The sequence below is a fragment of the Anolis carolinensis genome, chromosome 6, assembly GCF_035594765.1.
Source record: "Anolis carolinensis isolate JA03-04 chromosome 6, rAnoCar3.1.pri, whole genome shotgun sequence".
NCBI lineage: Eukaryota > Metazoa > Chordata > Lepidosauria > Squamata > Dactyloidae > Anolis > Anolis carolinensis.
In genome coordinates this window covers 38,739,239-38,764,623 of record NC_085846.1, presented here as the reverse complement: position 1 = coordinate 38,764,623, position 25,385 = coordinate 38,739,239, and the positions used below count along the sequence as shown (strand labels likewise).

The following is a 25,385-nucleotide window of genomic DNA, read 5'->3' as shown; positions in this document are numbered from 1 at the left end:
GGCCTCTTTATACGCAGCCAGCCGGTCAGTCTTGAGACTCAAGTTTTGTGCTGGCTGTTTCTCCAGCTGCTGTGGGCCATCACGGAAGGAGTCGGGTTTCAGCAACAAGATGACTCAGGCCATTCCTCCCAAGAAAGGGGAGGAAACGAAAGAGGGAGGAAGAGGGGCACATATGATGGAAGGAAGGCTCAGGCTTACTAGCCTGCCACTTGCCAGCCACACCTATGTCCTGTCCTGCATGCAAGCCCCATTCCAGAAGCCTTCTTCTCATAGCTGTTCACTGACTTTCCCACAACATGCTGCCGGCTGCCACTTCCCACACTGCAGGTGCTGAAGCATATCTTGAATATTACAGGTTTTCACCAGTCGTCTATCCATCTATCTCTGTATCTTGCTGTCAATGGCTTTAAAATTTGTAGATGCCAAATAAATTGATGCAATGCACTTTAGACAGCACCAGAAATGTTTCACCAAAAAGGAAAACTAAAGAGATCACAAATGTGTGGTATGGATACACATGTAAACATAGAAAAAGTCATTATTTCCAGACACACCCCTCCCATTTCATTCCAAAAAGTATATTTTCCACATTTTCAGATTAAACTTGCAGTACGACAACGTTTCAAATAGAGGACACCATAACAATAGGACAGTTTTCTAGTAAAACATAGCAAGACGTGCCAAGGAACAATGTAATGAAATTAGCAATTTTTTTCTATGCGAATTTTGGTTTACCAGTACATTTCTGTTTTCAAACTGGAAAATATAGTGTGTACTGGTATTGGACTCTACACATCCATCAACAACAGACATCTAGATCCAGCTGCCAGATACCCAAGAATGCCACATGAATAATCCAGCTCAGAATTAAGCATATCCAAGCAGTTACTGAAAAAAATAAATCCACCAGTGCCAGTCCTAGCATTAGGCAGAGTGCTTTGTGGTCTCACAACAGAATATCTCAGGGAGAAATGTTTAAGGGAGCGTCTGTCTCCCAAGCATTAGTAGTGAATAGATCATGAGTCAGTTGGGTGTTGAATCCACTCCAGTGATAAAGTGGTTATTCTAAGTGCTGTCCCTACTCCCGAAATAGGCTTTGCTTTCTGGATAGTTTTTAAAAGTCTAAATTGAAATCCATTGCCAATGATATGAAAATCACCACTGCTCATATGTCTAGGTTAGTCGCGAAGAATCCATCAGGATGAAAGCAGAAGTAACAGAGTGATTACCCTGTTTCCCCAAAACTAAGACTTACCCTGAAAATAAGACATATCATGATTTTTCAGCATTTCTGGGGATGCTTGAAGCCCTATTTCAAAAATAAGCCCTAGATATAGTTCATTTAAAAATTCAATTTGGAAAAATAAGACTGCCCCGGGAAACAAGCCTTAAAGCATCTTTGGGAGTAAAAATTAATATAAGACCCTGTCTTATTTTGGGGGGAAACAGGGTATTAGCCAGTCCAGAAGTTGTTCAGGAAGACAATAATCCAGGTAAACAAAGCCAGCAAGATGTAAACCAGTCATAAATTATAGCCAGTCCATGGCCAGGAAAAGATAAACATTGAAAGATATTGCTATAACCCCCAAAAAGGATTGAAAGCAACAAAGTTGCTGGGGAGTGGCTGTGAGATTTATAGCCAGCTATTTCCAGACAAAGGTGTGTACTTTGGTCAACATCTCCTACTTAATAACCACTGGGAGTGGCACAATCTCTCTTTGTATGTTTGTTGCTTAATCAATGATGTCAGTGGGTCTTCATTGTCTGCAGTCTCCTTACACGGACCTCTGCCTCAGCCCCTGGTTCCTCAGATTCAGAAAGATCATCAAGATCAAGAGAAGTAGATTCCTGGCAATGTACTTCCTCCTCTCCATCTGAATCACCACTCTAGAAGCTAAATTATGTCTGAGTGGTATATATCTTGGCCAGCAGAGGTAAGACAAAATGCTACTCTACCTCAGGCAGCAACATGCTTTGGGTAGGCCCTGTTAAGGGTGTGGGCATATCTTTGTTTATATAAACACTCGGAGCTTGACTGTTCAACTAACTGCCAGTCATCTATCCATCTATCTCTGTATCGAGGTGTCATGACTTTAAAATCTGCAGATGCCAAATAAATTGATGCAATGTACTTAAGACAGCACCAGAAATGTATCATCAAAAAGGAAAACTAAAGTTTTCTGGCAGTTTTCTTTTTTACTTAAAAAAGGGAAAATCCCAAAATTGTGGAAGTCTGAAATCTAGGTCTAAAAAGGGGGAAAATATAACTATAGCAAACTGATAATATATCACAATTCCTGAAGAAGAAATTCTTTTTTTAATTACTGTAAAAGTTTCATGCAAGAGGATTAACGGTGAGAAAAGGAACACCGAGGTACATTTCGAGACTACCCACAAGAACACCCACACATTGACATCACTACAATGATCTAACATGGGACAATCTGACAGTTCCCATCACACATTGTCTGTGTCTGATGAGGGCCTTCGTTTTCCAGAGCTCAATCTGAAAAAAGATGTTAAGAGCCAGCTTTTGCTAATACCACACTTACCATAGATTGATACTTTCAACGTGGGATTTTACTGATTTTAAATTCTAAATCAGATAATTCCTTAGTTGACTGCCCAACCATCTTAGTTAGTTGCCCCAACCTTATTTTCTATCTTCATCACTATGATACTTTACGTTGTTGATGGGAAGCTTCCCATCGGAGTGGAAATCAGATATCAGATAGATGACAAGCTATTTAGCCTCAGCAGACTGAAAGCCAAAACCAAGGTCACCACAACATCTGTTATCGAACTCCAATATGCCGATGATAACGTAGTCTGTGCCCATTCAGAAGAAGACCTACAAGCCACTCTAAACACCTTTGCCGAAGCATACGAGAAGCTCGGCCTCTCATTGAACATTGAGAAAACCAAAGTGCTCTTCCAACAGGCACCAGCTAATCCCTCTTCAATGCCAGGAATACAGCCTAATGGTGAAACATTAGAAAACGTTGACCATTTCCGCTACCTTGACAGCCACCTCTCCACATTGACACTGAAATACAACACCGCCTGAGCTCTGTGAGTGCAGCATTTTTCCGGATGAAGCAGAGAGTGTTTTATGATCGGGACATCCGTAGAGATACCAAGGTGCTTGTTTACAAAGCCATTGTTCTCCCAACCCTGCTCTACGCCTGTGAAACGTGGACTGTGTACAGACATCACACTCAACTCCTGGAGCGTTTCCATCAGCGTTGCCTCAGGAAAATCCTGCAAATCTCTTGAGAAGACAGGCGGACAAATGCCAGCGTGCTGGAAGAAGCAAAGACCACCAGCATTGAAGCGATGCTTCTATGCCATCAACTCCACTGGACTGGCCACGTTGTCCGAATGCCCGATCACCATCTCCCAAAGCAGTTACTCTACTCCCAACTCAAGAATGGAAAACGTAATGTTGATGGGAAGGAAAAGAGATTTAAAGATGGTCTTAAAGCCAACCTTAAAAACTGTGGCATAGACACTGAGAACTAGGAAGCCCTGGCCCTTGAGAGCTCTAATTGGAGGTCAGCTGTGACCAGCAGTGCTGCAGAGTTCGAAGAGGTATGAATGGAGAACTTAAGGGAGAAACGTGCCAAGAGGAAGGCGCGTCAAGCCAACCCTGACCGGGACCGCCTTCCACCTGGAAACCAATGTCCTCACTGCGGGAGAACATGTGGCTCAAGAATCTTCAGCCACCTACGGACACACCCTCAAGACAACGGAAACGGAGGACCATCATCCTCGGCCTACGAGGGATCGCCTAAGTAAGTAAGTAAGTTGGCTACCATAAAGGGTACAGGCAAGTCCAAAGCAATACAACAGTTTCAGATTAACCAATTTTATCTTCATAGGTTGCAGATCAGCCACGGTTTGCTTCCACTTTGGCCATCTAATTCCAAACTGGCAGATTTTATTCACTTACTTTTGCACAATGGCACAGTGGGTTAAATCCTTGTGCTGGCAGGACTGCTGACTTGAAGGTTGGGTTGCTGACCTAAAGGTTGCCGGTTTGAATCCAACCCGAGGAGAGAGCGGATGAGCTCCCTCTATCAGCTCCAGCTCCATGCAGGGACATAAGAGAAGCCTCCCACAAGGATGGTAAAAACATCAAAACATCTGGGTGTCCCCTGAGCAACGTCGTTGCAGACAGCCAATTCTCTCGCACCAGAAGCCACTTGCAGTTTCTCAAGTCACTCCTGACATGAAAGAAACCTTACTTTTTATAGCTAATGTATGATTATGATTATATTTATATTTATATCTCACTTTCCTCTCTTAAATGAGACTCAAGCATAGCCTCACAATCTAGTTAATTTAGAATGGATATATGTAGTAGCCTCAACCATGTTGGTAATCTTTACTAGAATAGATCTACTAAATCAGTGTAATCTGCCGATGTGTTTACCCTGGTCAACAACTGATTCAAGGAGTGTATCTTAGTTGAGATTAATCAACAGGATGCAAATAAATTTGCTCTCCACTTCATGAGGGTAATGTCTGGATTTTCTTTTCCATTTCAATATTTTTTGTGTGTGCTTCCTCTTGTATTTTCTCATTTGATTTGTGGTGATTTTTGTGTAATTTAAAATACAAGGAGAGCACCAGCTTATCTTATGTGTAACTGTGTACTGTTAATGTGCTATAATAGTTCTTTAGTGATAGTGAGCTTTTCATGAGGAGTTTCCTCCTTGTGGCTCTTTCCTCTAATTTCTTGATGTGCAATGTAGCATTCATTTTTTATTTCTTCTGGAATGATGAGATTTTAATCCTTATTACCAGGATTTTAGCCCAGGTGTAGATGCACCCAATGTTGCAGAATCAACACAGAACTAGACATATGATAACACTATATGTTTTGCTATTGTAATACCTTTTTACTCAGGCATTACAGCATATTAGGAACAAATGGGAGAGGGGTATGGTGTGAAATTTATCTGTAAACCATGATTCCAAGAAGAAAAGTGACATGCCCTGATTGTCAGGAGACTGGCTTAATTCTGGGGGATTTTCAGTAGGTTGAAGAAATAGGAGTGAACATTACACCCTGCATAATATTAATCACAAATTTATGTTTAACCACATAGCATAACCATGTATGATTCCACAGCAAACTGGCTTCAGGAAAGGCAAAAGCTGCACATCACAACGGTTAAACCTGACTCAACACATAGAAAAATGGGTTTGAAAGGCAGCAGATTACATGAGCTGTCTTCATAGACCTGTCAGCAGCTTACTACAATGTAAATCATCACCATCTCTTGAGAAAAACTTATATCACAAAGGACTACCACCTCACTCGCTTCATAGAAAATTTGCTACAAAACAGGAACTTTTTTGTTCAGTTCCAGGGCCAGAAAAGCAGATGGCGAAAACAGAAGAACGGCCTGCCTCAGGGAAGCATGCTTGCTCCATCAATGTTTAACATTTACACAAGTGATAAGCCACTGCCAGAAGGGACAAAAAGTTTCATCTATGCTGATAATCATGCCATCACCACCCAAACAGGGAGCTTTGAAATGGTTGAACAGAAGCTCTCTGAAGCTTGAGGTGCTCTTACTGCCTATTACAGGGAAAACCAGTTGATCCCTAATTAATCTAAAACACAGACATGTGCCTTTCACCTTAAGAACAGACAAACATTTCAACTTTGAGGATTACCTGGGAAGGAATTCCACTGGAGCATTGCAGCACACCAAAATACTTGGGAGTTACCCTGGACCGTGCTCTGACTTACAAGATGCACTGCTTGACTATGAAGCAAAAAGTGGGTGCTAGAAATAACATCGCACGAAAGCTGACTGACACATCCTGGGGATCACAACCAGAGACAATGAAAACATCTGCTCTTGCGCTTTGCTACTCTGCTGTTGAATACGCATGCCCAGTGTAGAATACATCTCATCACGTTAAAACAGTGGTGTGACTCTTAATGAGACATGCTGTATTTTTACAGGATGTCTATGTCCCACACCACTGGAGAAATTATACTGTTTAGTTAGCATTGCACCACCTGACATCCGCTGGGAAGTAGCAGCCGACAATGAAAGCACCAAGGCAGTGACATCTCTGGCCCATCCCCTGTTCGGATATCAGCCAGCACGCCAACGCCTTACATCAAGAAATAGTTTTCTAAGATCATCAATGATACTTGCAGGAACACCTCAGCAAGTGAGAGTCCAAAAGTGGCAGGCTAAAACCCGGAACTTCAATCAAATACATTACAACTTGTACCCTCGGTTCGCTTCTGACACGATAAATAAACTAACCACAAATGTAGACCATACTAATCCTTAATACACATGTGTCAAACTCAAGACCTGTGGGCCAAATCTGACTCACCAAGTCATTTTTATGTGGGATCCCCAGATGCTGGACTATAACCCCTGTATTCCTCATCATTAAGCATGATGACTAGAGTTGATGGGGGTTGTGATACAGGAACATCTGGAAGGTTGTACTGTGTTCTGTTTTATCAGGATAGTGAGGTTTGAATTTAGATACAAGGCTTGTCTGACTTTAAAATGTCCTTTAGCCTTTCCTCAACCTCAGAGTCACAAGTGCTATTGGGTAACAATTCCTATTATCCCCAGTTCGCATGGCAAATAATCAAAAGTGATGGCAATTACCATTCAATAACACCTAAGAACCCAATTGGGTAAAAATAAAAGAGCACTGGTCAATATATTAAAAACTTCAACGGCTCTTTGAAGGCAACTATAAGGCTGATGTAGCCCTTGGTAAAAATGAGTTTGATATTAGAAGTTCAATGAGGTCAGAAAATATGTCACAATTACTGATTTTCCTGGGTAGCTTCCCACTTCCCTTTGTATTGTGAAATATGCTTTTGAAACAAATAAAGCTAGGAAGAAACCAGCTAAAGCCTTTCCTGTGGAGGACAGAAATGCGGGAGTAGTTAATCCATAAAAACATATAAAAGATGAAGAAATAAAGAAATTATAAAGAAGCTACTAATTAATATTACATGCACTTTTTGAACCAGTACTTCTGAATAAACATTACAGATGGTCTCATCTATAGCGACAAACAATAGTGGATAACATAGCATTATATAAGTGCAACGTGAAGCAACTGTCTGAATTCTGATTCCTCAAAAAAAAAAAAACTTGAAAAGCTATAGCAGAAGGGTCCTAGTATGTATGCAGCCATGATCTCTTTTGCCCCAGCAGAGATAGAACATTTCCAACTATTCTCACTATGGGCAATTATGCGTTTCTTCTATTCTCACTATGGGCAATTACGGCCAGGACACATATTTCAGATCCAGTTGTAAGGGCTGCCAGGGCAAGGTTTTCAGGTGGACCTCAATCCCGAGCATGACTCATTCTAACCAGTAGGTTAAAGGCAACTTGAAAACACAGGCCTCTCCCACACCTAAAATTGTCCCTGTAACCCAATGCCCCTTGGCCGAGACCATTTCCTTCTGTGGTTTTGATGGCATACATTATTCTGTCAAACTTCCTGCTCTGAAACCTGTACAAAGAACCACCCTCCTCTTTCCGGGATTAATCTGACGTCCTGAAGGAAGCTGACTTAGCTGCTAGTGCTAAGAATTACATCCTTGGAGGTGAAACAAGAGATAGTATTGAAATGCCCATCCGGAACACAAGTTTAAAAAGTAACAGGAGGACATAGTCTGGGTGGTTTTGAGGACTCCTAGTCGCAGAAGAAATTGTACATGACAGAAGGATGTTAAAGCTACAGTCCTAGGAATACTTAACTGGATAGGAAGATATTTGGAAATCGATGGAATTTAACTTCCGAGTGTACGTATAGGCAGTTCCCAAGTTATGAACCAGATAGGTTCTGTAGGTTTGTAAGTCTGTAGGTATGTAAGTCAGAGCCGGTAAATTTTAAAGTGTAACTCCAGCCATATAGGTAAAGGTTTTCGCCTGACGTCAAGTCCAGTCGTGACCGACTCTGGGGGTTGGTGCTCATCTCCATTTCTAAGCCGAAGAGCCGACGTTGTCCATAGACACCTCCAAGATCATGTGGCCGGCATGACTGCATGGAGTGCCGTTACCTTCCCGCCGGAGCAGTACCTATTTATCTATTCACATTTGCATGTTTTCAAACTGCTAGGCTGGTAGGAGCTGGGGCTAACAGCGGGCGCTCATTCCACTCCCGGGATTTAAACCTGAGACCTTTCGGTCTGCAAGTTCAGCAGCTCAGCGCTTTAACACACTGCGCCACCACCAGGAGCCATATATATATATAGATAGCATTGGGAAGGATTAACACATTGTGGAAACAAGGACTGGTGATAAAGCTTCAATGGAGACACCTTTTCCCCATGATAACTCTTTCAAGAGTGAATTTCCCTTTCTAAGGATAGATTTCTCTCACTTCCTGTTGTCTCACCCCCCCTCCCATTCTTAACTATGAGTTGCTTGTAAGTCGGATGTTTGTAACTGAGGGACTGCTTGTACTTAGAAATCGGTACAGATTCCCTCCCATTGCATTACTCTCCCATTGCATTACTTCTCAAAAATTGTCTAGCAAATTACACCAACAAACAAGTACAACATCCTAATTACAAATTCTACCTTCTGGAAATTATTAGGAACTTGAAAACAAATAGTTTCAATCTTGAAGGACCTCATCACATGAAGTCAGACAACACAGGAGACGACAGCAGGGGGATTCGCCAGGCAGCGTGGCGAATCCAGCAGGCAGTGGGGGAATCCGTCACCCCACAACCCGCATCACCCTCAGTGCCATCTTCCCCATCTCATAGGGGAAAGTGTCACTGCTCAGCTTCCCCTGTTGCTTTCCCCATTGCTTGCAACGAGAAACATGAGAAGTCTCTCATGTTCTCGTTGCTCCATTGTATGATACTTTCAGCCCAGTTCAGGAACGGAGCCCCACGGAAGTAGGTCTACGTCATTTGATAGGATCCGTCCCGAAACTGTGGTGAAAGTGTCATATGACAGGTAAATTTGCACATGTGATGAAGTGCTAAGTAGTACATACATATCCCACACACTATGTTGTGATGCCGGTCCATTCACAACTTACTAATGAACCCCTTACCATTGTGATGAGGAGTATGGTATGTAAGGAAACCTTACTCTATATTTTATGAGGTTCCTGGTACAATTTAAGGATCTGCATCCATAGAAACATATGTCTTGCTCACAAATATTGAATTATCAACTCACTATTATGATTTAAGTTTGCTCATAGGAATGGGCTAAAAAACCACTTTCTAGCGGGCACCCATTTTACTCTACTTTACTGGCTTGTTTTCTTGCTTCCTTCTTAGCTATTTTCGGAACTCAGCACAACTGTAGTCACACTGCGAATCAAATGGCTGCTCCTATTTCACACAGCATGGCCAAATATAAAAGAGAATAACTATGTGTTTTAGCTAAATCAGCTGAAATTATCTTCTCTGTCCAACTGTTACGATGTGCCTTGTTCTCATTTGCAGCTAGCAACTCCATTTGCCAGTTCTCCTTCTCCACCACCTAATTTTATTTTTTTGGTCATGTAAGCATGATATACAAGAGTAGGGCAGAATTCAGAAATTAATTTGGAGTCAAATGACAGTAGTAGGATATCCAGTTCTATGCCCTTAACAACAGCTTCATCAATACATATTAACAACTGGTAAATGTTTATTATCTGCATGATATCAAAAGCTTCAGTCGCTGAGTTCACAGCATGGCATAGTTTGTATCAACTGGCAATAAAATGCTGTCCGCTTTAACTCCTGATTCGAGTTTAATTATTATAGGTTTATATGTTTTCCTTTAGACAGTAAGCCAAGATTTAAAACAGTACATCTGACAACTCTCTGCAATTCTCCAGGCTTGAAATCTCTCACAACTAGAGAAACATACTAGCATATAAAAATCAACACATTCAGTTCTCCAAACATCACAGAACAGATATCCTATTGTCGTTTTCTCCCCCAATTCCTAACTCTTAGTACTATCTTGTCAAATGAAAAAAGTAGCCATTTCAGTTGCTCTCATGTAATACTGTGCATCTTTGGATGTCCCTAACAGAGGTACAGTAGAGTCTCACTTATCCAACATAAACGGGCCAGCAGAACGTTGGATAAGCGAATATGTTGGATAATAAGGAGGGATTAAGGAAAAGCCTATTACACATCAAATTAAGTTATGATTTTACAAATTAAGCACTAAAATATAATGTTTAACAACAAATTTGACAGAAAAAGTAGTTCAATATGCAGTAATGCAATGTAGTAATTACTGTATTTACGAATTTAGCACCAAAATATCACGATGTATTGAAAACATTGACTACAAAAATGCATTGGATAATCCAGAACGTTGGATAAGTGAGACTCTACTGTATTTATTTCCTAAGTGTGGATTTTGGAATTTCCTAGATAAGGTCCCCAATTTTTTCACTACCTTCTTTTTAATAGATTGAACATCACCTTGATAAATGTTTAGTATATTGAGCCAGTGTGGTACAATGGTTGAATATTAGAATAGGACTTTGGGGGCCTTTCCATACAGCCATGTAACCCAGAATATTAAGGAAGAATAACCCACAATATCTGCTTTGAACTGGGTTGTCTGAGTCCATACTGCCATATATTCCAGTTCAAAGCAGATAATGTGGGATTTTATTCAGCTGTGCGGAAGGAGCCCAGGAGATGGAAACCCATCTCACCCTGGAGAAGGTATACTTTACCACTCAAAGTGGATGACAATGGGAAATACATCTTGTAGGGAAAAAAACTTTTGAGAATTAACATGGTTTGGTGCTTGAATTTGTGCAAAAATGAGAGTTTTTATCCAAAAAATCAGTTATGTGAAGAAAAAGTAGACAAAATTGCTTTTCTATGCAATTATGTTCATTTTTGCAAAAAGGTCTAAAAATGTGAAAATTAATAAAAGAGCCACTTGCCTGAAGAGCAAGTTGGGAAAAAAACCCCTATGTAAACATGTATGCCCCAATTGGAAGAAAACATTTGTTGAGATCCTTTGTCTTGACATAAGATGGAGATAGCAAAGATGTAAGACATTAGAGCATGAGTGCTACTATATTGCATCCATCGCACAATGTGGGATAGTGGATAGTCACTATCATGGAGACTGACAGCATCACACAGCTTCTGGTATCATGGAATTGTAACGTTGTGGCTGTGTGAAACCAGACTGTTAGATGGTCAATAGAACTCTGCCCTCTGGCTGTGTCACTTCTCCTCCTCCTCCTCCTTCTTCTTTTGGCACTTCTCAACTAATGATTTTTTACAATTACTTTTAGAGTGAATGAATACAGTAGATGCTACCACAGAACTGCCCTGACTTTCAACACAAGGTAATTCCCAAGACTGTAGCTTTGCTCCTCAATAGCCCGTGATGGCTTTCTCATGGAGAAGTGGCAGACAAACCACGTTTTATCACATGATGTTGTGTGATAGATACTGTCAGCCAAAATGATGGCCCTGCTGATGTGCAGGTTCTTCTGTGCAACAACATCCTTACATACCTAAGCAGCAGTCTAGAAGCTTGATTGATACTTACAACCTCATTGCATGAGCTTTCAGCCCTGTCCTAGGACGTGACAAGATGCAGCCAGGACGGAGCCCATCACATGATGCAAGGCTATCTCCAGTCACAATCCATGCCGGCTCTGTGCCAATAGTGTGCTAAGTGTGCCGGCTCCATGCTCAGCAGCATCTTAAGTGGTAGCCAAGAGAACATGGGGACAGCATGGGAGCAAGCCAGGGACAGATGGATTCCAGGGGAATTTACCCCAACAATTTACCCCCCAGCCCCATGGATTTGCTCCACTGCCCCCGCTGCCCCCCAGGTTAGGGACCTCTATGTATTGAGGTCCTTAATCTTAACAGAGACTATATTTTGAGCAACCACTTTGAAGCAAAGGTTTAGGGACCTGATCACATGGATAAGGTCCAGCGCCTTGATTTGCCAGCCTTCATAGCAAATCATGGTGGTAGTGGGACAGCAGTGGGACAATCCTGGCACCCCAGCCAGCAGCTGTTTCCGATCCCACATGAGGAAGTGTCGTCGCTTCACCAAAGCCCCATTGTTCCTTATGAGACATGGGGTGCTTTCTGTTTTGACATCCCACCATGCCACCCAAATTCACCCACAAAGCATCACCAGAAGTCACCCTACATCATTTCATGGGCAGCATGGGCGGCATGGACATTTCAATTTCCCGTTTGATAAGGCTGAAAATCTCTTCTCTTCCAATTACCTGTTCCTATATTTGAAGCACCAGTGTATTATTTTCTCTATCCTCTAATTTTGTAGGCTCACCCCAGAATTCTATAGCAAATTATACCTTACTTACCGAGCATTGTGGAATACAGCGTTTCTCACTTATCCACATATTCAATATCGACAGTTTCACTTACCCACACTCCCAAAACAATTTCCCCAAGAAGTATTTGTGGGCTCCTTTAAATCCTCCAATGTGATTCTATGGCATGGTTTCAGCCAAAGTAGAGTCAAAATAAAGGGTTGTCTATTATCCATAGTTTAGGTATCCATGGAGGAGCCTCAGAATGTATCCCCCACAAATGCAGGGATTGTATTGAAATTAATGCCAAGATCATGTATGGTTTTAGTATAGTGTAAATATAAATCTGTGTAGTTACACTATCACTCAGTTATGCAACCTGTTCCAATGGGCCTGAGCTCTATGGTTGTACAACTGTCAATCAGTTCCACTCCTGCCAAGTCAAAAGTGAGATAGAGAGCTGAACACTTGCACAACAATTGGCTGAAAAAGCAAAACTGCTTTACCTTGGACTAGTCATACTCTCTCTGTCTCAGAGGAAGGCAAAGGCAACTCCACCCCCCAAACAAATCTTGCTGTAAGTTAGAAACAGCTTGGAGGCACATAACAACAACAGTGTCTAGCATAATTCTAGCTAATACTCCAATTGAAAATCTTCCAGGCCACAGAGTAAGCAACAGTTATGCAGATACCAAAATGAATTGTTAAGGGCATCACATTTGAAGCTTCCTAATGGACCATTGTTCCATTTTGTTCTTTTCTTCCTAAACCGACTGTCGTACTGTTTTTTAAAAAAACTTGTCGTTTTATATAAAGAACATCATCATCATCATCATCACCATCATCATCATGACAGTAAATAATGAGCAACACTAAAAAAAAACAGAGGAATTCCAGACAGGAAACAATCAGGGCCAACTAATACCTCCTAACAAAGGATTACCCCAGGCAGGAAGCAGACAGGCTTTGAAGCTACAAGGCTATTCAGTGCTAATCATGGTGACCAATTGCAACATGCACACTTACCTCAAACAGACAAGAGTTCTTTCTCACACCCTGGACATTCCACAGATATATAAACCCCACTTACCTATTTTCCAACAGACCACACAATCTCTGAGGATGCCTGCCATAGATGTGGGTGAAATGTCAGGCGTGAATGCTTATGGAATATGAGCATACAGCCCATAAAACTCACAACAACCCAATTATTGTTATTATTGTTTGTTTGTTTTCTTTATTCAAGACATTTATTCCTCACTTCTCTACTCACAAGTACCCCTGCAGCAATGCATAATCAATAAAAACACTTTAAAAACAAAATAATTTTTAAAAATCCATTATAAGCAGTCCAAATCCTTCTTCAAAATACATCTAAAACCAGCAAACAGTTTCAAAAGCAGTCAGGGCAGAAACCATCGCTGTGGAATTAAAAGGGTTCTGTATGCAGCAACAGAAACAACTCCCTTTTCAGCAGAAACTCTCCCTCTCCGATGTAAGGAGTAGTAGACATACACCAATTATCTTTGTAGCAGAAAAAGACTTAATACAATGGAATATTTACAATACAGCAGAAAACTGGAACTCTTCTTAAACCCTTCTGCCAGACACTCCCAAGCAGTCGAAACCTTCTTACTTGCAAAAGGCATTCTCCTTCTTCTTCTGGAACTTTGCAGCTTTTGCTCAAACACAACTCCTTCAACACCGACCTTCCATCAACCCTCACCAACACAGAAGCATTGTACTACTTTAGTACCTTTACAACTGCTCCACCTTGGCTGTACATTACATTAGACTAACCAGGTGGCTTGATTCTTAATACTCTCAGCATGCTTGGGCTTGATTCTTACATTTTCCCATTGTTACTTAAAAAATATATGTACTTAAAAACTCCGACAGAAACTCTTGCTTGCCTAGTTAGACCAGCCATGGAAAAGCAAAGTCTTCAGTGCCCAGCATAAGTTATATATAACTCATTGCTTTTAAACAAGCAGGATTAGGAAACCCAACTTTAAACGCTCTTGGCGCTAACATTGATGAACATCACAACTGATTAAGCCATGGCCTACCATGATATAGAAACACTGTTGATAATTCTTCAGTTTTCCACAGCTGATACCTGCAACTTAATAGCCAAGATAGAAGATGTGGTAGGAAGGGCATGTGGCTTGCTTTATGTAGGATAGTTCCTGTTGCAAAAGATGTACAATTCAGGCCTGGTTTGACTATCAAGATGTACAAAAGGGAGAGTAGAAGCTTTGAAGGTGCTCTTCAACAACATCTTGACAACAATAAGCAGGAATACAGATTGTACGGTATGTGTTCTTTGGTAAGAAGTACATATCCTCCATATCCTCCTGTCTTAGGACCCTTCTACACTGTCATATAATCCAGATTATCAAATCAGATAATCCACATTATCACTTAATAGCCCCACCATTTAGTCCTGATGGTTGCTGATGTATTTTATGAATGTTATTTACTGTTATTGTTTTAATTATATATGCTGTCGTATTGTTTTATTTGTTGATTGGGCTTGGTCCCCATGTGAACTGCACAGAGTCCTCTCAGGGAGATGGAAGCAGGTTATAAATAAAGTATTATTATTATCTGCTTTGAACTGGATTATGTGAGTTTACACTGTCAGATAATCCAGGTCACAGCAGATAATCTGGATTTTATATGGCAGTGGGACTGTCCCACTTTTAAAAATTGTTATTATATTGATTTGCATACTGCTCTTTCTCTTAACAGAGATTCATTAAAGCAGTGAACAGCGCTAAAAACTATACAATATAAAACCTGCTTTTAAAATGTCCAGCCTTCTCTCTCCTCTACCTACTTTCTTCCTTTGTGTTAAGCTTACTTCAATTGTTGCAAACTGAGGTTGGATCTACACTACCAAATAATGCAATTTAAACTGCATTATGTGGCCAGTGTAGACCCATATAGTCCAGTTCAATGCAGTTCAAACTGCATTATATGGGTCTAGGTAAAGGTTTTCCCTTGGCATTAAATCTAGCCGTGTCCGACTCTGCGGGATTGGTGCTTATCTCCATTTCTAAGCCGAAGAGCCGGCGTTGTCCATAGACACTTCCAAGGTCATATGGGTCTACACTAGCCATATAATACAATTCAAATTGTATTACTTAGCAATGTAGATCCCGCCAAAGTTCCAAGGACAAAAGTAGTTTGCATTCAATTAACTCCGCAAACTGAAATGAAATGGAGATGACTGGATACAAGGCAACTCTGTGTTGGGATGAACTCTCCCTCAGACCAAAGCCATGGAAAACAAACTTCTAAATGTTATATAGTACAGAAACAAATAAAGGAAATTGAAGTGTACAAATGTGACCCGCCTATCAATCTGATCCTAGCCTTCAACTCTTTTCCACTTAGAAACAGCAAAGCAAGGACAAAAAATACCTAACGGGGCTTCTTGACAGGTGTTAACATTTAAATAAGGTCTACAGACCTGTGTCCAGATTTGGGCACCACAATTCAACAGTGTAATGTGATAGCTAAAAAATTAAATGTGATTCTAGGTAACTTATAATGGGATATTTTCCAAACACTGCCAATGAAGTAAACTACAGTGTTTTCTGAATAGGAAAACTTGGAAAAACTTCTACTTGAGTGATAACTGTAGTTCTCCAAAATATATAGTTAATAATCAAAGAGGGAATTCTTGGCACTTCAATAAACTACAGCCCACAATGTTCTTTGGATGAAACACTGTCAATTAAAGTGCTACAAACAGAGCCGGCCCTAGGTATTTTTCAAGTGTAGGCGAACAGAATTTTGGCACCCCCCCCCCAAACCAATCACTGAAAAATAAAAGGGTTGGATAAGCAAAAATGTTGGATAATAAGGAGGGATTAAGGAAAAGCCTATTAAACATCAAATTACATTAAGATTTTACAAATTAAGCACCAAAGCATCATGTTTTACAAGAAATCAACAGAAAAAGCAGTCTTGACTGTGCCCCCGTATGTTTTGCGCCCCAAGTGACTGCTTAATTCGCCTCATTGTTGGACCGGCTCCGGCTACAAAGCATATAAAGCCTTGTATTGGGAGTAAGATCATATAGACTTCTGATAGTCACTTTCCCTGTACATTGAATACAAAGGTACCAGAATCTTTATATATAAAAAATACAGCCTGCATATGTTTGTGCATGCAGAACTTGAAAAGTTCAGTTAACTTGAAATTTTGACACAACATTGCATTCCAATATGTGCATGTTTTTAGAGTAAAATGAGTTTGAGGGAGGGAGAACCACAGATGGTGGGATGTACAGCACGTACAATCACTTCAGCTCCCATAGACCACTACGACTTGCACCAAACCTGGCACACAGACCCCCCCCCCCCAAGAACCACTTTGTGTCCTGGCGTGGTTAGAGGATGGCAGACCACAGATTTGTAGTATCTTCACCCAAAACAGCTTCCACAGACAACTGTGACCTCCACGAATGATGGACATGGACCAGATTCGACTCACAAACACCCCATTACCCACTTCACATCCTGGTGCCAATAGGAGAAGAATGGACCTCGAATGATGGGATTTGTAGTACCTTCACCCGATTCAGCTCCAGCTTCAACAGACCACAGAGATCCACACAAATGACAAACCAGGACAAAACTAGGCACTCAGACTTCCCATGAAGTCTGAAATACTGGAAAAGTTTGAGGGAAACAGACCTTGACTATAATGGGAGTTATAGTTCCCCAGAAACCAGAGAAATTGTGACCTCAACTGACAATGGACCAGGACCAAACTTGGCATAGAGAACCCCCATGGCCATATTGCTGTGGTATGTTGGATTGATCTTGATTATGAGAGTTGTAGTTCACCCTTACACAGAACGCACTACACCCAGCTGACAATGGATCTGGACCATACTTGGCCCACAGATTCCGCATGGCCTACAGGAAATACAGGATAAGTTTAGAGGATATTGACCTTGATTTCCGGGATTTATAGTTCACCTGCATCCAGAGAAATTGTGACCACCACTGACAATGGACCGGGCCAAACTTGGCACAGAGAACCGTCATGACCAACTGAACATACTGCTGTGGTATGTTGGAAATGACCTTGATTATGGGAGTTGTAGTTCACTCTTATCCAGAGTGCACTAAACCCTGACCCAACATGGCCAACTCTACATACATACACTCAGGAGTTGGGGATGATTGCCCTGGGAATCCCACTCATTCCAGCCGACATGCCATTCGAGTACAAACCATTACAGTTACCAATACGCCTTGTGTTTGCAATGACTATCAATAAAGCGCAGGGGGCTATCTTTGCAAGTGTTCAGTTAGAAATTTGAAAACAAAGGCTTCTCTCATGGGCAATTATACGTCGCGTGCTCCAGAATCAGCAAACCGTCTGAACTAAATGTTTATGCAGAAAACGGACAAACCAAAAATGTAGTCAATCCACTAGCTTTACAATAAAAATTATTTCTGGTAAAAAACAAAACAAAAAAACTCTTTTCTCTTCCTTTCAGTTCATTCCACATAGACACAGCAACACAAGGCAGGGAATTGTATTGAATGATATGCTTTCTTGGTGAACCTATGTTCACAACAATCTATGTTACACATTCATTACATATCATACTGAGCCACAGCGAAGCGTGGCTGAGTTTTGCTAGTAAAGTATAATTTGAGTCCAGACGCAAGAGAGAGGATGACTGCTGATAGATCACTCTCAACTCGATGAAAATTCAACATTTGATTATTCCCCCCAAAGTGTTACATTTATTCACATGCATTGAGCTTAAAGTAGTGAGTCTGTATTAAACAGAAAATAAAAAAGAATGGAGCAGAAATAAATCAAGAATAACTTATAGCAAGTAAGGCTGTGACAATTGTGGAATGGAGGATTATAGCATTTGCTACTTCAAATGGTCTAGAAGGCTGTAGCCAGATCTTGACCAAGCGCAGATACAGGGAGCATATGACTCTCTTGTTCACTATGAACATTTAAAAGTGCACATCACTACTTACAAAGCTCTTTTGTGGGCCTGCCCAAGATCTAAGACGTTTAGGCATGGGATTGCCAGGTTAGGAGCATCACAGTCCTTGAGATTTCATTGGCCAAATCAGAGATATAGGCACAATATTGGATTATTTTATTACAAACAGTCAAAATTGTCATGGGGGGGGGGGGGGTCAAGGCAATCCTAATAAAGGAGACATAGGAGAGAGAGGAAATGTCAAGGAGTATATCTATACCATAGAACTGATGCAGGTTGACAGCACTTCAACTACCAGGGCTCCAAGCTATGGAACCATGGGAGTTGTAGTTTTACAAGATCTTTGGCCTTTTGAAAGCATACAAAAATTATTTTTGTATAAACATATATACTCCCCCCCCCCCCCCAATTTGTAGGCTTAGCTTTTGCTGTTTTGATTAATATGGTCTTCTGCCCAGATATAACCATAGAATAACACCGGAAGACCTAGGCCCTTTCTACACTGCCATATAATCCAGATTATCAAAGCAGATAGTCCACAATATCTGCTTTGAAGTGGATTATATGAGTCTACACTGCCATATAATCCGGTTCAAAGCAAATAATCTGGATTTTATATGGCTGTATAGAAGGGGCCCTAGAGATTCTTCCTGATGTTCAGGTGGAATCTCCTTTCCTGTAGTTTGAAGCCATTGTTCCGTGTCCTAGTCTGCAGGGCCGCAGAAAACAAGCTTGCTCCCTCCTCCCTATGACTTCCCCTCAGCTATGTACAATATGTGAGGGGAAGTCATAGGGAGGAGGGAGCAAGCTTGTTTTCTGCGGCCCTGCAGACTAGGACACGGAACAATGGCTTCAAACTACAGGAAAGGAGATTCCACCTGAACATCAGGAAGAACTTCCTCACTGTGAGAGCTGTTCGACAGTGGAACTCTCTCCCCCGGGCTGTGGTAGAGGCTCCTTCTTTGGAGGCTTTTAAACAGAGGCTGGATGGCCATCTGTCGGGGGTGCTTTGAATGCGATTTCCTGCTTCTTAGCAGGGGGTTGGACTGGATGGCCCATGAGGTCTCTTCCAACTCTACTATTCTATTATTCTATGATTCTATTCGAAGAGGGGTATTCCCTTAAATTAAAGAAAAGCTTTTTTAAAAAAAAATAATTACAGTTTTTCTACTTTCATGTGGGTCCTCTGTCCCTAACCTCAGCGCATGTGGACAGCTAACTGTATTTCATTTTACTTAGGCCCCTTTCACACAGCTGAACAAAATCCCACATTATCTGCTTAGAACTGGAATTATGGCAGTGTGGACTCAGGTAACTCAGTTCAAAGCAGATATTATGGAATTTTTCTGACGTGATGTTCTGGATTATATGGCTGTGTGGAAGGGCCCTAAGATAGATATTGTTACTTATTGGGAAGATATAAACAGATAACCTGATAAATTTAATAAATACTGTATGTAATTGATTCTAAGACGGACTTTCCCCCTATATAAACAACTTGAAAACAAGTGCATCTTAAAATTGCAGATTATATATATGTGTGTGTGTGTTTTTTTTAATCTGTTAGTGATACTGACATTAGTCTGTGTCTTAGAATTGATACGATATCAATATGATACTATATTATATAAGATATCCCATCTTTTCAATCATGCCAACAGATGTTTTGGCACAGTACTTACTGCCAGCAGGAATACCTATCAACAATTACTCCAAGACCAAAGTTTTTGGTAGATATTACCCCAGATATAAATGGACTTTAGACCAACATGCCATACAACAAATCCACCTATTCAAATACCTGGAAATTGTTTGTTTTTAGTGAATCTCTATCTTGGAAATGGCACAGCAAAGCAGTGAAGTGGAAAGCCGAGAAAATAGGAGCTCTGATGAAATTTTACTACATTCACAGTGCTCAGCTAATTGAATCTGCTTTAAAATTTCAATAGCAAAGTGCCAGCACAGATGCTAAGATACTAACACTTGGAAAGCTTTGGAAAAATGATAGAACAGGTTACTCCGAAAACTTTATTCTCTCCCAACTGGGACTCTCAGCATTTCTGCATACTGAATCTGGATGGCCAGGAGTCAAAACAAAAGTAGATTGTGCCCAATTAGGGTACTTTAAACAAATTGCCACTCTATCCAATAACAGCCTTCCAATATTGTGTTACTTGGAAACAAATAACAATCAACATTGGAAATCAAACCTAGAAAATCTACACAGCTACAAGTTCAAGTCTGCCTTGGACATGAATAAAAGGCAATGAAGAGACACACATATTAACTTGCTATTTTGGATTAATTCAAGAAAGGATCTGGAATCAATCAGGACTTCAGTATTCTCCCCACAATTCTCATTTTTGAACAGTGAACATTTTAGAGCCAGATATCTGATTAAACTTAAGTCGTCCTCCTTAAGAATTGCCTTTACTGAACTACAATTCCAAGTACAGTAGAGTCTCACTTATCCAACATAAACAGGCCGGCAGAACGTTGGATAAGTGAATATGTTGGATAACAGGGAGAGATTAAGGAGAAGCCTATTAAACACCAAATTAGGTTAGGATTTTACAAATTAAGCACCAAAACATCATGTTATACAACAAATTTGACAGAAAAAGTAGTTCAATACGCAGTAATGCTACGTAGTAATTACTGTATTTATGAATTTAGCACCAAAATATCACGATGTATTGAAAGCATTGACTACAAAAATGCGTTGGATAATCCAGAACATTGGATAAGGGAATGTTGGATAAGTGAGACTCTACTGTCATGCCGACCGCAGTGTTAGATTGTTGGGATAATAACGTGTAATTGGAAAACAGACTTTGCATCTGTAGTCAATGTCAGGTGGAAGACATTGTGCGTTTCAAGTTAAATTGTCCTCTGTATAGTGACCCTAGAGAAAACTCTTTGAAACCCTTGCTCACAAATAAGATCAGGAATTCTCTTGTAGGTTCAGTTTTTGTTGAGTGACTCCAATGAATACATAACATACAAAGTGGCCCTTTTTAGTTTGGCTGCAAAAAAGATCAGAAAGAGAGCTAGATAAAAGTGCCATATGTTGCCATGGAGGCTCAAAGTACTAATTTGATCCCCTCACAATGTATCTGTTTTTATTGGTAATTCACATTGTTTTTATTCTTTGTATGAGCATGATAATAAGCTTTGTTGTTTAGTGTCTTCAGTATTTACTCTGAAGCTTTTTGTAATGGCATTGGACTTGTACAAGAAACATATTGAGAGAGGCTTTAAAATGTAGAAAATAAACCTCCCAATCGTAGACTAGACACCAACTGTGACAGGTAGCTAGAATCTCACTTTTAGGAGTTGCTCTAACACCTCGTCTCCATGTTTTCTCCATCCTCCACTCTGCCCCCCTTTGCCCTGTCCACAGTTTGATTGCGTCAGTTATTTAATGTCTTTCCGCTTCAAATACAGGGTGTCCTTGCCTGCTAGATCATGGACACTAAGCCCTCCTGGCAACACACAGAAACTATATCCTTTCCAAATCAGCAATCCAAAGAGTATGGATCAGTATGTAATATCACTGGAAGGCAAAAAAAAATAATAGTTCCACCAATTGTACTTTATGCACCAGATGCACTCTATACCCAATTGTGGACAAATAGACATGCTACATTACGCAAGGAATCTGGAACATACTTGTGTTTATTTACTTCATTTATATCCCGCTCTTCTCACCCCTTAGGGGATTCAGAGCGGCGTACATAATACATGTACGCAAACATTCAATTCATGGTTTCTTAAAGTTACAGTAGAGTGTCACTTATCCAAGATTTGCTTATCCAAGTTTCTGGATTATCCAAGGCATTTTTGTAGTCAATGTTTTCGATATATTGTGATATTTTGGTGCTAAATTCGTAAATACAGTAATTACAACATAACATTACTGCGTATTGAACTACTTTTTCTGTCAAATTTGTTGTATAACATGATGTTTTGGTGCTTAATTTGTAAAATCATAATCTAATTTGATGTTTAATAAGCTTTTCCTTAATCCCTCCTTATTATCCAAGATATTCGCTTATCCAAGGTTCTGCTGGCCCATTTAGCTTGGATAAGCTCTATTAGCTCCAGCTCCATGCGGGGACATGAGAGAAGCCTCCCACAAGGATGGTAAAACATCAAAACATCCGGGCGTCCCCTGGGCAACGTCCTTGCAGACAGCCAATTCTCTCACTCCAGAAGCAACTCCGGTTGCTCCTGACACGGAAAAAAAAAAAAGCTTGGATAAGTGAGACTCTACTGTGTTTTATTGTCACAAAGGAGAAATTTCTTTTTGATAAGGTAAAGGTAAAGTTTTCCCCTGATGTTAAGTCCAGTCATGACCGACTCTGGGGGTTGGTGCTCATCTCCATTTCTAAGCCGAAGAGCCGGTGTTGTCCGTAGACACCTCCAAAGTCATGTGGCCGGCACAACTGCATGGAGCGCCGTTATCTTCCCACCAAAGCGGTACCTATTCATCTACTCACATTTGCATGTTTTCGAACTGCTAGGTTGGCAGGAGCTGGGGCTAACAGCGGGCGCTCATTCTGCTCCCGGGATTTGAACCTGGGACCTTTTGGTCCACAAGTTCAGCAGCTCAGCACTTTAACACACTGTGCCTCCAGGGGCCCTTTTTGATATTCTGAAGGTATTTGCATGTTTCTCGGGGTGTCAAACTCATCTAGGTTTCTGTTCTAGAATTAGTTTCCAGTTCAGGCAGATAGCTGGGACATGTACAATAAACAATACGCACCGAGAAGAGTGTCGCTGAGAATGGACAGAGTCCCCTTTCCTCATTTCTCAATGAATCATTGCGGACTGGTCCACACATTATTTAGGCTTCCAGTTCCAGGCCAATAAGTATAAAAAAAGCTTTTGTTTCAGCAGTATATTTCACCGAGCTTGAAACCCAGCTTTTAGGGCTAGGAACAGTTCCTCCTTTCTAAATGTTGCCCTAACAAACAGCATCTTGGACTCCTTTCACCTAACCGCCAGCGTGGCCTGGGTTTATATTTAGAGTGATAGATGAAGACGATAGGAGCTGGGTGCATTTCTGGTTTTAAAGCCAAGATTCTAGTGATCCTCCGAAGCAAGACAGACTTTCGACCTATCTCGCCTTACAGCCGTGCCACCCTTGTAAGCCTTCAACAGTCCTTTTGCAGCCCCTATCCTAGCTGTACCCCTAAAATCTGGACCAGACTGTCCTTCTCTCCTGTTTGTTTATGGCCCCGTGTACACCCCGGTTCACCCCCCACAAACTCTCTTCAGCAATGTCCTGCTTACTCACCCTTTCCCTCCCTTTAAATGTTTTTCCTACATGCCGGACAAGGACTTGAAGGAAGCCGGCAGTTATCTGGCATTTAGGGGAGCCGGGAAGTGCGGGTACGGCGCCAAATGCTTTTTTAGCTAAACAGCAGTAAAACGTCATTCTGCACATCAGTGAAAGCCAGCAAAAATTTATCCAGCATTGAACAATAATGTGGTTATTAAGTCGTCCTACTCTAATGAGAGAAAAGAGCAAAGAGATATTTCGGAGGCAAAAAAAAAAAAAAAAGACTTGTCAGGCAGCAGCTGGGGATTTCATTGCCTACTTACTGTTTGATGGAGTGAGCAATATCCCAAAGAAAGGCCCTTAATTTAGGGTCCAATTTTTCGCTCCCCTCAGACTTGTCGAGAGCGGGAGTCTCAGGCCGGGCTGCTGCCTCTTGGCAGAACAGCTGCTGTTGCCTTCAAATGGTCAGGCTGAAACCTGAGGACCGGAGGGTTCTTCAGGTAGCATCGTCCTCTCTTGGCTTTGGCACTCACCCCTCTGGGCAGCTGGTCAAGTATCAGATCGTTCCTGCAACTCCGCAGCTCCATCTTGTAGTGTGGCTGGATGGTACAGCCATCCAAGAAAAGACACAAAGGAGCACTCACGTTCCCGGTGTGTGGTCCGATATAGCGAGGGGATCTTCTAACAAGGATCAAACAGATTAGGGAGTGGTCAACGTCCCCTGTCTCCTGAACAATCTGCGTCCAACGGGATGAACAACTTCTCCATATTCCTGGTGCACAGTGTACTCCAGAAGCGCTCCCACAGGAAATCCTCCAGTGCTTCTGAGACATTCCTTTTTCATTTAGCTCAAAGCAAAATTCTAGGGGTGATTTGTTCCATATGACACTTCATATGGTTCCTATTCCCTATAATAATCTGGACAGAGAAACATCCCTCTCTCCAAGATGTTTACACAGATGCCAATTGCATTTAGCAAAATCCCCCCTTTGCCTCTTTTTAATTAGTTATGTCATAGATTTGAGACGTTCCGGAATTGGCCCTTTGATGTCTGTTTCCTACCAGTACACCATTTGCAGAGCATCTTTATTCATGTTTGTCCAGAAATCCACTGTAGGGGTAAATCTTGTGCCTTAGGAAATTGGGTATTGTTCCATTATCCGGGTGGAGGTCACAAGGGGGCACTAGAGAGAGAAAGATAGCCCATTTACAGAAGTGGAGGGTGGGTTGAAATAGTAAACTGTTTCCCCCTGTTTTCCAGTTATTCCTCTCACCCTTTGTCCCTGTCATAGAAACAACCTTTGTTTATGAAATAGGAAGTGAGGAGGGAGAATAACCAGTGAAAACGGGGGAAATGGTTTCCTTCCTTCAAACCCCCCACCACCACCACCACCACCATAAAAAGGACTATCCTTCTCTCTCTAGCGCCCCCTTGTGACCTCCGGCCAAATACAGTAATCCAAGCAAGGGTTCTTAAACAACAACAACAAAAAAAAAACAACAACTAAGGCCATAGTAGAGAAGCAGAAATAATTCTAAAATACAGGGAAATAACAATAGCTTGGAAGGGCCATGGTGGTACAGTGGGTTAAACCGCTAAGCTGCAGAATGTGCCGATTGGAAGATTGGCGGTTTGAATCCGTGGGTGGGGTGAGCTCCCATTGTTAGCCTCAGCTTCTGCCAACCTAGCAGTTTAAAAACATGCAAGTGTGAGTAGATCAATAGGTACTACTTCGGCGGGAAGGTAGCAGTGCTCCATGCCGCCATGCTGGCCACGTGACCTAGGGGGTGTCCACAGAC

The 25,385-nt window shown here is 41.3% G+C and overlaps 1 protein-coding gene across 2 annotated transcripts in view; it reads right to left on the bottom strand.

The window, feature by feature from the left end:
- The window catches only part of scn4a (sodium voltage-gated channel alpha subunit 4), a 101,398-nt gene extending 76,926 nt beyond the window's left edge, over positions 1 to 24,472 (bottom strand). Inside the window, exon 1 of one of the 2 annotated variants that reach the window (XM_062984366.1) lies at positions 23,909 to 24,472. The gene's annotated coding sequence lies outside the window, so the exon portion shown is untranslated. The remainder of the gene's footprint in view (positions 1 to 23,908) is intronic. The other variant, XM_008113208.3, reaches the window with a different exon arrangement.
- Positions 24,473 to 25,385: the final 913 nt, after the last annotated feature.